Source organism: Equus asinus, chromosome 18, assembly GCF_041296235.1.
Source record: "Equus asinus isolate D_3611 breed Donkey chromosome 18, EquAss-T2T_v2, whole genome shotgun sequence".
NCBI classification, from domain to species: Eukaryota; Metazoa; Chordata; class Mammalia; order Perissodactyla; family Equidae; genus Equus; species Equus asinus.
This window is the reverse complement of record NC_091807.1, coordinates 16,852,318-16,859,313: the sequence shown is the minus strand read 5'-3', so window position 1 is coordinate 16,859,313 and position 6,996 is coordinate 16,852,318. Positions and strand designations below refer to the sequence as shown.

Genomic DNA, 6,996 nt, shown 5'->3' with positions numbered 1-6,996 from the left:
AATGGCAAGATTTCCTTCTTTGTTAAGGCTGAATAACGTTCCACTGTATGTATATACCACGTCTTTATCCATTCATCTGAGTGCTCTCACTTTCCCCCATGGGGGAAATTGCAGGCCAAGAGAGTCTCTCTTGGAAATGAGCTGTGCCGCCTTGGGGGAGAGGCGATGAGGGTAAAGTGAAACTGTTCTTACCGTCTTCAAAGTGTCTATTCTCAATTTTTTTTTTTTTTTAAGATTTTAGTTTTTTACTTTTTCTCCCCAAAGCCCCCCGGTACATAGTTGTATGTTCTTCGTTGTGGGTCCTTCTAGTTGTGGTACTTGGGACGCTGCCTCAGCGTGGTTCGAAGAGCAGTGCCATGTCCGAGCCCAGGATCCGAACCAATGAAACCCTGGGCCGCCTGCAGCGGAGTGCGCAAACTCAGCCACTCGGCCACGGAGCCAGCCCTCTCAAAATTTTTTACTTCAACAGGGTGCTGAGAGCTCTCCCCTGGCCTCTTGGGCTCCCACAAAGGTGCTTTCATCTGTGGGCGATTGTCAAGATCCGTGTTTCTGTGAGGGGAGGAGAGCTGAAACCTCCTGTCCCTCCATTTTGCTAATGTCACTCTCTCCCAATATTCAGAATAGGTACTTTAAAACGTTACCTCTGCCTGCCCAACATCATAATCTATCTTTCCATTGTTCAGATCTTCTATTATGTTCTTTAGTGAGAGTTCATAGCTTCTATATTTAGTATGTGTACCTTTTTTTTTTTTTTTAAACTTCAAGCTTTATTGAGTGACTGATTTCATCCCTTTTGATCTGGCTTTTCTTCGAGAACATTATTCCCCAGGAGATCCAAGTTCCTCTAGTTGTTTTCTTTGTGTTGTTTCCAGTTCTTCTAGTCTTTTGCGAAGTAGAGAGAGTTCCCTTTGATGCTGTTCCTCCTGCATATGAGGAGGAAAGGATAGTTCCATGCCTGGAACCATGGTTGATGACTGAAAGCTAACAGGATTGATGGATGCTGTTGGAGGTATGTTAGGAACCAAAATTAAACTTCGAAATCCATTATGTCTTCTCTGTAAATCCTTTAGTCTTTTTTGAAGCCTTGTATAATCTTCAAATGGAACATTTTGTCTGTTTAACACGATTTTCTGTTTCCAATTCTTCTCTCTTTGCCTCCAAGATTTCTACTTTCTCCTGCAGTCTCTTCAATTTGTTTTCATGAAGAGATTTTCTCTTTTTCTGGGCAATTGCAGCTCGCTACACTTTCTCGTTAGCTTGATTATACTTTTGTTCTCTGTCAGTGATACGTTCACGAAGCTTATGCTTTTCTTCCAACCACCGTATCTGTTTCTCTTCCAATGTCCTATCAGAAGAATGTATTTTAACTCTTAGGATTAAACAGATATTACCACAAGTATAATAAAAAAATATGGAACGCTTCACGAATTTGCGTGTCATCCTTGCACAGGGGCCATGCTAATCTTCTCTGTATCGTTCCAATTTTAGTATATGTGCTGCCGAAGCGAGCACTACCTTTTTAATTTTACTTACTGCTAAGAGTTTTATCCTTATTTTAAAATGCATATTTCATCGTTTGCACTTCTACATCCCTGATAATATATAAATAAATATTAATGCTTGTATATTTACCTTATATTAAGCTATTTTAAAACTTTAATTAATTTTATTGTTAATGCAAATAATTAAAAACTATGGTCACTTTAATGTTCCAGATGGAATATGAAAAATATGCTTTTCAAGGGGAATGAATATAAGTCCAAATTGGTATATTTTACTTGGTGCAATGTTGAATTTATAGAGATGATTGTAATTATTTGTTAGGTTTTGTTTTTGACTATTTTTTACTTATTTATTGTTATTATCCCTTTAACTTCTCAACCTCAAGATTATAATAATAAATACAATACAGAGTTTATTGTTAGTATTCAAATATAACTGATGTATTTTATAGTGAATAGCAGTTTTCAAGGAAATTTCATAGTTATATTTTGTTTCATCTTTTCAAAAGCCAAAATATTTGGCAAGTGTAACTCTGCTCATTTTCCAGATAACAGAACAAAGTTTTAAGAAATTTGAAGTATTTGTCCGTGATCATGCAATTAATGAACATTAGAACTTGATTTTCAGTCCACCTCTGAATATAAATCCAGTGAACACCCTATGAAATCCTATATTTTGAAGTTTATCTTTATAATTACATTTTATATCTCCTGTCACTGTATATTTCATAGAATCAGGAAATGTATTTCATACTTTCATTCATATTCAATAAAGTTATGATTTACTTCAGAAGCAAAATAATTTACAGAATTTGAAAATAAAATTTACAAGGAAATTTTTAAAATATTGATCTTTCATTAAAACAGTTTTTGATTAGATGTTACCTATAGATTTTCATTCTAATAATTTTTATTTTTAAGTTAAAAACATATTTTAAAAGAAAAAAGGCTGTTGTTGCTAGAAAAGGAAGCATAGTGTATCTTGGTCTAAATGATGGCATAGATCAGAATATTGTTTACTATCAACTAACGAAAATAATTATAAAAAGATCGAAAATATATTTTCCATTTTAAAATAGCCCCAGGTATTTCCTAATTCAATGAAAATATCTTAAGGACAAACTTATCCCAAGCAAACAGTTCTAAGCTCTGGTTGTTTTTATTCACTCTTCTCTTTGAAAACTTAGTCTATCTATTATTTTCTCTGGAGTTTTATTTGATGGAATATAAAATATTGACGGTATGTAATGGACACATTCATGAAATACACTAAATTTCAGCACCTATGAACTTTCAAAAGAAAGTGTAGCTTCATGAAAAGCATGTGGATTTGGGACTCAGATAAATTTAGGTTTTAAATATGGACCTACCAGTTACCAGTTTGGCCATCCTAGATATGATACTTAACCTTCCTAGGTCACCGTGCCTCTGTTAGGAATATACTCAGCTGCATGTTACAGAAACATCATCAAAACAAAAAAATGACTTAAACAGAGGACAGATTTATTTTTCTTCCCATGTGCAGAGCAGTTTCCAGGCCTTCTCATCAGCTACTCTGTCTGGGTTCCAACGAGGAAGAAGAGGGCCTGACAAAAGGAGGAGAAGGAGAGAACTCCAGAGTGTCCACCCTAATCCGATACACAAGAACCAGCCGCAGAGTCATTACACACCGCAGGGGAAGCTGAGATTTCATGTCTTTGAGTTGGCACTTTGTTGTCCCATCCAAGTAATGGCGGTGATCCTAAGGAGGAACACGAGAATGATTGTAAGGTGGGTGACAGTCTGCCACACATGATCTTCCACTGTAATGAGGGATACACATTCCAGACTCATAAAAATAAAACAAGAATTATTAGACAAAAAGTTTTAATTCCTTATATATGTGATTTTCAAAGGCTGAAAGTTTTAAACTTGTAAGTATTTACTCATTATAGAATATGTCTCAGATATTAGCAAAGGGGATAAAAGTGAGGTTTTAATAAAAGCCTACAAAACTTATATCACTAATTGAATAGGTTTGGGAGTTTTATGATTTATTTATTTATGCACAATTATTTGTTACATGCCTATATATGCTGGGCACTGGAGACCCTGAAGATACAGCACTGAACAAAATAGAAAACAATTCCTACTCTCGTGGATCTTATAGTCTAGAGTCCCCTTCACGTCATTTATTGAATAATGAATTTTCCTCAAAATAATATGCAATTCCACTTAAATTCCTAAATGTACATGGCTCTGCTTCTGTACACAGACACTATGAAGTCACATTGATCTTTGACAGGTTTTATTAAAATCTAATAGGGGAAAAGTGATTATGTCACCTGAATGAGTTTCCTGTTGCTATTGTAACAAATTTCCAAAAACTTAGTAGCTTAAAACAACAGAAATTTATTCTCTCACAGGTCTAAGGACAGAAGTCTGAAATCAGTATCACTGGGAAAAATCAAGTTTTAGCAGGTATCAATCCCTCATGAGACTCTCAGGAGAATTCAGTCCTTGCCTCTTCCAGCTTCTGGTGGCTGCTGGCATTCCTTGGCTTGTGGTTGCATCTCTCCAAGCTCTGCCTCAGTTGTCACATTCTTCCTCTTCTTGTGTATGTAGAAAACTCTCTCTACGTCTCTCATATAAATGTTCAAGTGACTATACTTGGACCCACCTGAATAATCCAAGATAATCTTGTTATCTCAAGATCTTAATTTAACCATGTCTACAAAGACCCTTTCTTTTTGAGACATAAAATAGCATTCACAGGTTCCAGGAATAAGGATATGATATCTTTAGGGTCCATTATTCATTCTACCACATCATTGTTTTAATTTGAATTGGCTTGTTGAGATTGTGTATTTATTTTTGTTTTTATTTTCTAGTTTTTGTCCTTTGTGTAGTGTCATGTCAATGACCTGTGTTTAAATTCTATTGCTCTGTTCATCTTTTCCTTTACATATTAGAGATTTCAATACTATCATATGTTGCAAATACTTTCTTTTCTTTCCATGTTGTCTTTCAGTCTCTTTATGAAAGTTCTTTTACTAAGCACAGGTTGAGAACCTCACCACCATGGTTCAAATTTTTCTCTCCCCCTTACTAGCTGTGTGACCTTGACAAAAATATTTTGTCTTTTTATATTTTCCTAGTAAAGTAGGTAAATCTAAGACAAAGGTTAAATATGATGTTGTTAAAAGTGTGCTAAATTTGTTCAGTAAATAGAATACCGTAGATTGAATTTTCCTTAGATTCACGGACATAATTTCATGTTTAAATAGTTACTGAGGAAAATTAATGTATTCCAAAATTATCCTAATTCAAATTACTTGGAAAGTACTCACTTTGTCAAAGTTTGAAGTAGAAAGTGTAAAGGAAAAAGGCAACCCAAAGCTGCCTTCTAAACATTATATAAATAGTCAAAATAATTTGTAAGAGATAATAATTATACAATCTTTATAAATATTATATAAGATCAAATTTTTATTGTCATGATTAAGTCACATCCATCTCTATACACCCTAACTAATTTCTGTTTCAATATACATAGTCAAGTGTCCATTAACTACCAACTAGTTTAGTGTTCTTAAGATGCTTCTGGTCCTTAATTTCAGCAATGCCAATATGGTCAAAATAGCTCAATTTAATTATCAGTTATTTAATTCATTTGTAATGTTTTCATAACTAGTATATAAAATAATATCACAGAAAAGGACAGGGCAAACTGTTAGGTATACTTAGGTTTAAATTATTATTTCGTATAATTATAAAGAAAAAATTAAATATATACAAATTGGATAAAAGAAAAGCAGTATGTCTAATAAAGTAGGAAAAGAGAAAAGACAAATGCATAAATTTAGAGTAATTAATTCCAATATACTCAAAGTAACTGCATGTAGCACTTTGATTCACTGGCTAGTTATAATCTTTGCATATTTTTTCACCTGATAAAGAAGAAATTGAAAATGCAAGTCAGCCAATGGTCAACTAAGAATAAAGAGAAAAGAAGCTGTAAATCCCTGTGAGAGAAACACAAAACACAAGCCTTGATAATTCAAGTAATGTTCCACAAGAACAGGGCTTCTCAACCTCCACACTATTGACACTTTCGGCCAAAAAATTATTTGTTGTGGGGGCTTCCCTGTGAACTTGGGGATGTATTGCAATGTACATGGCCTGCACTTTTTAAATGCCAGTATAACACATCACCTAATCCCTTACGACAACCAAAACTGTCTCCAGACATTGCTAAATGTCCCCTGGGGGAAATATCACACTCTTTGAGAGCCATTAATGTATAGTAGAATTTTGCCATAATAACAAGGACCTTGGAATGAAAACCATAGCATAATTCGGTTAAATCAGTGGTTACTTACATAATTTATGCTATTATTTCCAGATTACTGAAAGTGAAAGCCAATATGTCTTATTTCCTGGCATTATTTAAAAAAAAATCTTATAAAGGTTTAAAGGAATTATTGATTTTAAATCATGCTCTTCTGAGTTTATGTCTTTGAGAGCTGTAGCTGGTTAGGAAGTGATGCACATAATAAAACATAATGTTCTGAAAATTCAAGGCAAGATTGGGTTTCAGAGTAAAAATTAGTGATTTTCAGTGTTAATTGTTCTAACACTGTACTTGAAACACCTCTTCAAGGAAAGAATAATTTACAATTTCACACAACATAAATCTAGAAACCAAAAGACAAGGGAGAACCATTTTAATAGAACTATTTGACTGTACCCATTGGAATTATTTTCTACTGGAATGTGTAACTTTTCTCTGCTTCATGTTTTCTTCCCAGAACCCTCCAAAGAGCCATATTTCTGCCCTTTTTCTATTCTGTGCCATTCCTTCCCCAGGGGATAAATGTGACTTCTCAGATTGGTGAGAAGGAACTGAGCCTGGGCAGATCAGCCCCTTCTCTTTCCATTTTCTGATGACCTTTCTACCAAGAAGTGTGGAATTTCTTCTCAACACCATAAAATCTACAGAATTGTAGTGTAGACCTGTGATTATCCAGCTGTGCCAGTGACCAGCTGAATGTGTACCCAGCTCAGAGGTGACATACTTGTAAGCAGAAACATCTATCCAGAAAAAAAGCCAAAATTTTGGTCTCTCTTTGGCTGACACCTGTGTTTATTAATTGATTTTGAACATGGGTTACAGAAAACAGAGTGCCCTTTATTGAATTTCAAGCGATTCTGTTAAAGCTTTACATCCCAATAAGAGCTACTGGATGAGAAATACTCGACTGTATTTTTCTTCACGTAAGAATAGAAAACAGAATTGCTTGTTGGAGATAAGTAAAAATGGCATTTTTCTACCAGTGTATCTCTGAGGGATGTAGAGTTAAGTTTTTTCATGTAAGAATACGGTCATGTATGCTATCATATGAAAATGGATTATTGTTTTAAATCGAGATATTTGCATATCAGCAATCACAAACCTGGTTGGCTTTTTTTAAGTATAAATTTTCCATACAAATAGATTATTAGATTAAAGGAA

The 6,996-nt window shown here is 34.3% G+C and overlaps 1 non-coding gene across 1 annotated transcript; it reads right to left on the bottom strand.

Annotated features, from left to right (window-relative positions):
* Window positions 1-1,405: 1,405 nt before the first annotated feature.
* On the bottom strand, window positions 1,406-1,512 carry LOC123278400 (U6 spliceosomal RNA). The gene has a single exon (XR_006515762.1). It is a non-coding gene; the product is annotated as a U6 spliceosomal RNA (small nuclear RNA).
* Between the last annotated feature and the right edge of the window lie 5,484 nt (window positions 1,513-6,996).